This window comes from Capsicum annuum, chromosome 4, assembly GCF_002878395.1.
Source record: "Capsicum annuum cultivar UCD-10X-F1 chromosome 4, UCD10Xv1.1, whole genome shotgun sequence".
Lineage (NCBI taxonomy): Eukaryota > Viridiplantae > Streptophyta > Magnoliopsida > Solanales > Solanaceae > Capsicum > Capsicum annuum.
This window is the reverse complement of record NC_061114.1, coordinates 210,069,614-210,080,615: the sequence shown is the minus strand read 5'-3', so window position 1 is coordinate 210,080,615 and position 11,002 is coordinate 210,069,614. Positions and strand designations below refer to the sequence as shown.

Genomic DNA, 11,002 nt, shown 5'->3' with positions numbered 1-11,002 from the left:
TTTGTTAGTAGAAAAAGCTTAAGTTTTGGTGACTTTAATAGTGAACTCGTGTTTAGGAGGTGATGTTGTTGGTGACTTTGTTTGTTGAAAATGCTTAAGTGCCGGTGACTTTAATAGTGAATTTGTTTTTAGAAGGTGATATTGTTGGTTACTTTATTTGTTGAAAATGGTTAAGTGCCGGTGACTTTAATAGTGAATTAGTGTTTAGAAGGTGATGTTGTTGGTTACTTTATTTGTTGAAAATGCTTAAGTGCCGGTGACTTTAATAGTGAATTAGTGTTTAGAAGTTGATGTTGTTGGTTACTTTATTTGTTGAAAATGCTTAAATGTCGATGACTTTAAAAGTGAACTTTTGCTTAGAAGGTGATGTTGTTGGTGACTTTATTTGTTGAAAATTCTTAAGTGCCGGTAACTTTAATAGTGAATTAGTGTTTAGGAGGTGATGTTGTTGGTTACTTTATTTGTTGAAAATTCTTAAGTGCCGGTGGCTTTAATAGTGAATTAATGTTTAGAAGGTGATGTTGTTGGTTACTTTATTTGTTGAAAATGCTTAACTTTTGGTGACTTTAAAAGTGAATTTTTGTTTAGAAGGTGATGTCGTTGGTGACTTTATTTGTTGAAACTTCTTGATCTAATTAGTTGGATCTGATTGATTGCGTGGATGGAAGATGATTATAGCTGGATATATCTCCGGAACCATGATAATAGAATGGGTATTAGGGAGGAATTTGTTGAGGGTGTCAAAAGATTTGTTGAACATGCTAAGACACTTGATCTTTGGACACGTTTTTGGGTAATTCGTTGACCTTGTGTTAGATGTGATGGTATAAATCATATAAGTGAAGAAGATGTAAAGGAAAATCTTTATAGAAAGGGGTTTCACGAGGACTTTTTAAGATTGCGTGGTATTCATGGTGATGTTGCGCAAAATAACTTTGTTGCTGGAGAAAGTAGTAGGTCTGTAGAGCATAATGAATATCAAGATACTAGGATGACAGAAATGGTGCATGATGCATTTGTGATGCAGCACGAGGTTGACTTTAGGGAAAATGTTGAAGATGTTCCTAATAGAGAAGCGGACAATTTCTACGAAGAATTGCAGGCTGCTAGTCATCCTTTTTTGACGGGTGTTAGCACTCTCATTTGTCTGTTGCTGTTAGATTATTAAGTATTAAATCTGACTGGAATATTGCGGAAGGAGGAATGGACTCAATTATAGACTTTATTAGAGAATTAGTTCACCCCGACTTGGAGGTTCCTGATTCTTTCTATAAGGAAAAAAGATTGGTTTCAAAGTTAGGTCTCTCCTCAGTTAGAATTGATTGTTGTGACAATGGCTACATGTTATACTTTAAGGGAGATGCTAACTTAGAATTCTATAAGTTTTGTCATCACCCTAGATATAAGCGTGGTTCTACTGGGAAGAAAATTTCTACCTCTTATACCAAGGTTAAAGAGGTTGTATGCTTCCTACAGCCCAGCTCCTCATATGAGATGGCAAAGTGAAAATAGAAGGGCCCCTGGTGTTATGTGTCATCTATCTGATGGGGAGGTTTGGAAGCATTTTAATGTAACTTATCCAGATTTTGCAGCTGATCTATGAAACATTCGATTGGGATTATGTGCGGATGGATTCTCTTTTTTTTTTTTTCAGTTGGTGGTGCGCCATATTTATGTTGGCCTGTATTTATTACTCCTTATAATCTTCCTCCTGAAATGTTGATGACTAATCCCTATATATTTCTGAATTATGTTATTCTTGGCGCGCGTAATTCAAAAAGCGAAATAGATGTGTACTTGTAACCTCTGATAGATGAACTTTAGATTTTATGGCATGAGGGGGTTGAAACATGGGATATCTCTCTTAAATAGAATTTCAATATGCGTGCATATCTAATGTGGAATGTTAACGATTTTTCTGCTTATGGAATATTGTTGGGGTGGATGACCGCTGGAAAGCGAGCTTGTCCATACTGCATGAACAAAACAAAATCTTTCACATTGAGACATGGCAGGAAAAATTCATGGTTTGATTGTCATCGTTGTTTCTTACCACCTGATCATGAATTTTGGAGACTCAAAAATGCCTTCAGAAAGAATAGAAGGGAATATGATGGTCCCCCTCCAATGCTGTCTGGTCACGACGTCTGGAAAATAGTTCAGGATTTGCCTAAAGCCAGCAAGGAACGATTGTACAGACTTGATGGATATGGTGTTTCGCATAACTGGACTAAGCAAAGTATATTTTGGGAGTTAGAATATTGGCCAGATAATTTACTTAGAAATATTGTTGATGCCATGCATACTGATAAGAACTACTTTGATAACTTGTTCAACACAACTTGTTCAACACAGTTATGGATGTCATCGGCAAAAAAAAGGATAATCCTAAGGCCAGACTTGACTTACTAGAATATTGCAATCCAGAGAATTACACTTACAGCAGGGGCCCAATCGCAATGTTCTTAAGCCCGAGGCTAGTTTTACATTCAAGCTGGACCAAAAGCTTCAAATATGTGAGTAGGTTCAAAGTTTGAAGATGCCCAATGGATATGCCTCAAATTTTGAAAAGAGGGTTGATATGACACAAGGGATATTGCATGGAATGAAAATTCATCATTGTCATGTTTTCATGGAGCAATTACTTCCAATTGCTTTTATTGGTTTACCTGAAAACATATGGAAACCAATAGCAGAGATCAGTTTGTTCTTCAAAAACTTATGTGCCACCACATTAATTGAAGAAAATCTGGCACGAATGGAAAGTAATATTGTTGTTATCACCAACAAGCTGGAGAAGATTTTCCCCCCAGTGCTTTTTGATGTGATGGAACATCTTCCCATTCACCTTGTGCACGAAGCTCGGCTAGGCGGTCCAGTTCAAACTAGGTGAATGTATCCATTTGAGCAGTAAGCATTTGCAACATATTTAAATGCATACTTTTTTTGTTAAATATAGTAAACATCTAACCTTAAGATTGTATAGGGCAATTGAAAAATTGAAAAGAGGTCCCAAAAACAAACATAGGGTGAACGACTCTATAGTTGAAGCATATCTTGCAAGAGAAACTTCTCAATTTTGTTTATACTACTTTCGTGATGAAGTTGCTTGTTCAAGAAACCGACTGAATCGTCACCAGGACGATGTGAATGAGCCTCATTTGCAACTGATATCAATTTTCAATCAATCTGGCTGTAAGTCAATAAAAATCATACCTTGCCGGCTCACTTCCACGGAGCAGAAATCAACAACTTTGTATATCTTGCTGAATTGCCCCGAAATTGAGCCCTTTCTGAAGTAAGGAGATTCAAATTTTAACATATCTTTTTTGTTTACTCATTCCCTTAAAGAAGCTAATTTTGTATCCCATGTTGGATATTCAGTTCATTTAAGACTCAATTCCATGAAAATCAAGTGTATGCATCCTTTGCATCATGGTTTAAAAATGAGGTTCGTCAGTGTATTAATTTTTCTACAAAGTTTAAACATTTACACATTCATCAACTAAAAAATATATATGTATGATATTTTTAGGTACACCATTCACCTAATGCAGCTGCATTCGATAATCTCTTGAGAGATATTTCTTTGGGTCCAATCGAAGCTAATGCAATGTCCCAATACAAAGTAAATAGGTTTAATTTTTTCACCGAACAACACTTCAGGTCAAGGAAAAAACAATAGTGGTGTTTGGGTTAAGGGTGATGATGATGTTGATTACTTTAGCATCATACGGGAGATCTTAGAACTGGAGTATGCTGGTTTCCTAATAAAAACAATTATCCTATTTCGATGTAAGTGGTTTGATCTAAGTACAACAGGAGCAAGAGTACATAAGGAGCATAACATCGTTGAAGTGAAGCACAATAGGTCGTATCCTATTTACGATCCATTTGTTCTAGCGCAAAATGCTAAACAAGTGTTTTATGCTCCTTATCCATTACGCAATAACGAGTCTGATTGGTGGGCTGTGATCAAAACAAGGCCTATAGGGCGGGTGGAAGTTGAGAATATGCTGGAGACTGTGTATTAATATGAAATGCAGATTGATCACCGGCTAGTGGATGTTGAATTAGTGGACGGTTTGAATCACCCAGAAAATATTTTTGAAGAAGTTAATATTGCGGAAGAACAGGCTGAGTGGGTAGGAGATGAGGAAACCTCCAAAGAGGGTGAATGGTTTAGTGGAGAGTCTTCAGATGAGGAGGATTAGTTGTATAGGTTAAATTTATTATTTATTGATATGTAATATACTGTTTAAGTTTTATGTTTCCACTTTTTCATGATTTATATAGTAATAAAAATATTCTTGTCTATATCTCGTGTTGTTGGAGCAATTTGAAGTGTGAATGATTAACTTGACATTAGTTACTTGGAATGTTTTCTTATATATTCATTTTGTAGGAACTAACAACTTGTTAAATTCACATAATTTAGATGTCAGACAAAGGTGACAAAGGTAAGGGAAAATTAGTTGATACTACGAAACCAAAAAAGAAAGAGAACCTCCGCCTTATAGACGACCGACAAGTATTCATATATTCGAGGGTCGGTTTGCTGACGTATCAGCACGAGCCTTATATTCTAGGTTGTCCGAGGATTCGATACTTACTCCTACGCCGTCCGAGGATTCGATACCTACTCCTACGCATGTGGGGCCACTACATGGGTCTACACCAACCCATTCTCCTCCTATGATCGTGCCACCACCAGCACAGTACTATTGGATGACTGCTGGCCTCTCTAGACATCTACCATCATCGATACCCTCCTGCAGCAGTCACGCAGCTTCGCACAGTGATTCTGCCAGATCTATTGGGTTGTCAGATCTTCAGCTTGGAGGTACTCCATCTGGTGCTTTCGATCCGCCCACGCCAATACATCCACCAACGCTTACTAGGAAGCCAGGAGATGGAGATGATTTTGTGAGGATTTATATGGTTCCAGTTGCAAAAGGGTAAGATTTTTAAATATAATAACGTTACTCATTTTTTCCATTATAATTTTAATGTTCCCGATGAAATTACCATTTCATCTTGTGCTGTAGGTTTAAGCTGGATGCTGGAGTTGGAAAAACGGCGTGAATATGCATTAGTCGACACTTCAACGGCTACTGGATCAGCTGGCAAAAGGTTCCAGAACTTGACAGGGTTAGAATGTTTGAAGAATTTAAGGTAAGGATTTAACTTATCGCCTACTTATTAACAATTTGTTAGAACACAAGATTGGATATTATATTTTTGTTGTAGAAATTTTACTGGTGGGATGCTGTAAATGAATTTCTTATAAAGAGGAACTTTTTCCAAAGATGTAGAGGCAGATTTAAAGATCTATTGGATTATGCTCGAAAGAAATCAGTAAAACCTAAGTGGATTCCTGAACCCTTATGGCCACAGTATCAATGCCACTGGAATAGCCCAGAATACCAATTGTTGAGGGAAAAATGAAGGAGAGCCCGGGCATCATCCAAGGGTGGCTCCCTACATACTGCGAGTGCTAGAAGTACTCTTGCAGTGAAAGAAAAATTGATATGTAACTTTTGCAGTTTTAATTCTTTGTTTCTATTTAAATTTTTTTATTATTTGAACATTGAAAATTTTTTCATATGCAGGAAAAAGAAATGGGTAGGGAACTATCAATTGATGAGGTTTTCGAGGTGACTCATCTGAGAAAGAAATTGAACCTGAATGATGAAGATGTCTGGGTTGAACCTAGTGCAAAAGTTGTCCACCTAAGAAATAAATTTTGAATATATGAATCTTTTCCTCAAATTTGATATTATTCAACTATAACAACTTTAGTATTTTTTGACTGTTAGTATTAAATTTACCTTGAATATATATAGGAAAAATTTAGGCGTCTTCTTGGTGAGTATCGTAGTAGTATGTCTCCTGAAAGTTAGGGTGACCCAATACCCCAGCATGTACGAAGTGAGTTGTGGACAAAATCTTCGGATCTTGCAAATAGAGGTCATTTCTACGGATGCCACACTGAATATTTTGGCGATAATATTAGAAGTTCGTCCGGCCTGCATACTTTAGCTCTTCGGTTGATGCAAAAATCATTGAAAGACTAGAAAATATGGTTTCTCAACTCACCGAAGAGCTTGCTGAACAGAGATAGAGGTATGTTGAGTAGAGTGCGAGGCAGAAGAAGACAGAGGAGGAAACGACATCACAAATCAGGATCCAGCAGCAGCAGTTCAGTTCTTTCATTCAGACTGGAGGAGGGGGTTATTCCTCCATGTCCTGGTGATGCAGTTCGAGCTGCAAAAGATCTAGACCCCCTGGATGATTTCAGCACGAATGATGATATGGAAGACGAGGATGAATATAATGATGATGACTGTTAGTTTTGTGATTTTTGTATGTCTTGTACTTTAAATTTAGTCATTTTGTTGTTTAAAACTATTGTTGTAGTATTTTCGTAGTCACTTTTGTTGGATATTTTGTATATGTTGTACACGTTTGAAAATTTCCATTTGTTTTTTTTTGTTGTTGTTGTATTTTCATTTTGGTTACTAATGCTCTATATATTTGTTGTGGTTGCATGCTGTATTTTTGTTTTCAATTTTTTTTTAAATTCCCAGAAAAACCGACCACAAGTAGTCGGTTTTTCTATATATTTTTTATTTTTTTCCAAAAAACCGACCACATGTGGTTGATTTTTCTTATTTTTTTTGTAAAAAACCAACCATATGTGGTCGGTTTTGTGTATATATTTTTTACAAAAAATCGACTACTTGTGGTCGGTTTTTAAATAAAATAATAATAAATTTTAAAAATAAATATATATATATTTTTAAAAAACCGACCACGAGTGGTCGGTTTTTAAAAAGCTACCACTACTTTTTCGACCAAAAATTTTGGTCGGACTTGTGGTCAGAAAATGGTAAAAACCGACCACTTGTGGTCGATTTTTGTAGTCGGTTTTCCTCTTTTTTTTAGTAGTGACTTGTTTAGGTCCTTTCAAGGAATTGCTTGTGAAGTTCAATGACACTTCTTACGTGCCACCTGTGTCATGCATTGTTTCCGATGGTGGTATGAGTTTCACTTTGGCTGCGGCTCAAGATTTGGTCATCCCTGAAGTTTTCTTTTGGACCCCGAGTGCTTGTGGTTTATTAGGTTACATGCACTATCGTAACCTTTATGAAAAAGGATACTTTCCACTTAAAGGTATAGTCATTGTTTACTTTGTCCTATTTTATAATAGCCCATTCTAATTACATTTTAAACAGTGTTTGTGTTATAACTTTGATTCTTTTGTGTTCTCGGGGAAACTGCAAATGAAAGTGACATGACAAATGGGTATTTGGAGACAGCTTTGGATTGGATATCGGGAATGAAAGGTATACGTTTAAGGGATTTACCAAGTTTCTTGAGAAGTACAAATCTGGATGATATTATGTTCAACTTCTTTATCCAAGAAATATATAGAAGTAAATTTGTTTTTGCTATTGTAATCAATACATTTGATCCATTAGAGAAGGAAGTTCTTGAATCACTTCAGGGCCTACTTCCTCCAATCTACACGATTGGTCCCCTACATTTTATTGTTAAACACATTGAGGACAAGAATTTGGAATGCTTGGAGTCCAATCTTTGGAAAGAAGATCCAAAGTGTCACGCCCCAAAATCCCATCGGGCCGGACTGGCACCCGAAGCCGAGAAGGCCCGGGAGAACCCGTTCAAATACCTGTACTTTCACTTACATGTCACCAAAAAAATTGGACAGCACTTCGTTGCATATAGAAAGGTCTAATTACCTGTATCAGCACAACACGCACAAATATATATATATAATACTTGGCCGTCGGGGCCACCACATATACAAATATAACGTTACTATATAAACTTCCATGACTTTACCCTTCCTTATGTCTACAAAGCCTCTAGGATATACATGACATAACTAGGGTCGGGACAAACCCCCGCCCACACGTGACTCATGTACAATAACAAAACATAAGGAACCGACTCGGAAAGCTCCGAAGCAAACTGGAGCTCACCAACAATAGCTGTATGACCTGGCTCCTACTTGTGCGGTGTATGAGTTGAGGTACCTGTGCCTGCAGCATGAAATGCAGGTCCCCCGTGAGGGACGTCAGTACGAAATATGTACTGAGTATGTAAAGCTGTAAATAATCACATATGATATAGGAGCTCAATAGAAATCAGAAACAAGTGAATAAGTCGTAATAGGAGTGGACCACACTTACTAGAACTTGTGACAACCTGTACATTGTATTTATTCAATCACTTTACCTTCGTTCTTATCGTCTTTGTAATCATTACTATACTGTACTGTGACCATTAGGATGCCTCCAGTACATATCAACTGGGATCGACCCATGCTAGGCTTATGCCCCTGGGATACCACCCATAAACACATGAAATAGGGATCGACCCATGCTAGGCTTATGCCCCTGGGATACCACCCGATAAGAGAGAACTTTCATCACTTAGTTCAATTAATCTTTGAGATTGTTTTTTCGGTCGTCACCACATTTTTGATACCTTGAAACAATGATACATCAATAGGAACCAAGTAATAGACCTTCTATACAATAACGATGTAATAAGGACTCATTGGTACATCAACAATATGTTTCAGAATCATCAATATCACAACAATGAAATAAGAGCCTTTTGGTATATCAATGAACATTTTGACACTTTATAGGATGGAAACAACTTCGTTGGTAACGTAGAACAATACATGTTTTTGGACAACCTCGGAATCTTACTTGATGGAACATTGATGTTTTCATGCCAAAGAACATTGTTAGAGTATGCTTTACATACCTCGTTGTAGATTCAGCTACCAATTCAACACAACTTCCCGCCTTTACAAATCACTTATCTACAATGAAATGTTTGGCATCTAGTATTAGCAACCCAACACCACAATTCTCTTCCATAATTCCATACTACCAATATTTGCAAAACATTCCAAAAACCAACTTGAACAATAGGTTTATGTGCGTATATGTATATAATCATCATCTCAATACCACATCATCAATACCACATCATCACCCCAAATTCCTTCACAATTTAACATAATCCAACCATGCACAAGAATAATCCAACATCATTTCCAATCATCTTTCAACAACAATCAAATAACATACTTCTTATGCTCACATGCATATATATATATATATACATATCCATATAAATAACACCAACATAATTTACATCCTTACCAAAAAAAATGGCCCTTTTGATTTCGAAGTCCTGTTGGAACAAATAAGGGGTGCTTCTCGAAGCCCTTGAGACGGTGAACACAACTACGGAATCAATTTGGATTTTCTACGGTTGAATCACAAGATAATTGGAGTTGAACTTAGGCTAGGGTTTCTTATTCTTCAATGATTTGGATGATAAATGGTGGATATAAGGCTAAGTATATGTATATAATGACCAATTTTCGTCCATGAGGTGATGGAAAATGACCATATTGCCCTTAAAAATTTAAGTAAATCCGAATCTGTCCATGGTGGACTGTTTTGATAGGCTAAAGTAAATCGGCCATAACTCTTTGCTCCGATATCGGATTTGGGTGAAATTGGTATCGTTAGAAAGATAATTCAAAGGTCTTTCATTTAATATAAATTAATCCACCCAGTTAGTCCTGTACAAGTAGTTATGATCGTTTGAAGTTGACCCTAAAAATCTGTTTTGAGAGGCTGAAGTAAAACGAGTATAACTCCTTACTCAGATGTTGGATTTGGATGAAACCAATTTCATTGGAAAGAAGACTCAAATATCTTTCTTTTGATATATGGTAGCTCAACCAGTTCATTATATTGAGGGAGTTATGATCGTTCAAAGTTGACCCAAAAAACTGGCAGGCCTCAGTAGTTTCCTGCACATTTTACTGTTCACATCCCGGCCACCGTTTTAAAGTTTCGAACGAGCTCGCTTATATCCGAAACTTATCCGTTTTTGGAAATCTTTATATCGTTGGAAAGCTTATTCAATAACCTTCGTATGGAACCATCGACGGGAAAATTCCGATATAAATAAAGTCGATTCCTATACACCTATAATCAAACTATACACTTGAAACCATCTCAAAATAATCAATACTCATACTTAAACTCATATATACCTAACTTAGGATCAATAGATATACCCCAACACATATAACAATGACTAATGCACGTAATTAAGTACGGGGTGTTACACAAAGTGTCTAGAATGGCTTAATTCAAAGAAACCAAATTCTGTTGTTTATGTTAATTTTGGGAGTATTAATGTCATGACTCCAAACCAACTTATCGAATTCGCGTGGGGACTTGCCAATAGTCAGATGGAATTTTTGTGGATCATAAGGCCTGATATTGTATCAGGGAAACTAGAAATTCTTCCAACTAAATTCATGGAAGAAACTAAAGAAAGAAGGATGTTGACAAGTTGGTGCCCGCAAGAACAAGTCCTTAGCCACCCTACTATTGGAGGGTTCTTGACTCACAGTGGATAGAATTCAACTTTGAAAGTACAGGTTATGGGGTGCCAATGATCTGCTGGCCATTTTTCACGGAGCAACAGACTAATTGTTGGTTCAAATGCACTCAATGGGGTATCGTAAAGGAAAAGAGATGAAGAAAAAGGCAACGGAGTGGAAGAAATTAGCTGAGGAAGCTTCTGAAAAACCAATGGGATCATCTTATGTGAATATAGACAAATTGATCAACGAAATTCTCCTCAAACCTTAAGTGGTTAATTTTTCATATTTCAAATGCCTATTTTGAGTTCTTGTGAGATCCTTTAGTTATTATTTCTATTATATAACTACGATAGTGGACCCATGAGGAAAGATGTCAAATTATATTTGGGACCCGAGAAGATGCCTATATATAGAAGAGGAAAATACTCAATTAGGGCTTATGCTATGAAGTTATCTCTTTATTTTCTTAGTTGCTTAAAGTAATGCTGGAACCTCCATCCCTTCTTCCTTTTCTACTTGTTCTTCCCTTTGGAAGATTTGGTTACT

General features: G+C 36.7%; 1 pseudogene; it reads left to right on the top strand.

The window, feature by feature from the left end:
* Nucleotides 1-10,751, top strand: part of LOC107868692 — a 22,577-nt pseudogene extending 11,826 nt beyond the window's left edge.
* The last annotated feature ends 251 nt before the right edge of the window (nt 10,752-11,002 follow it).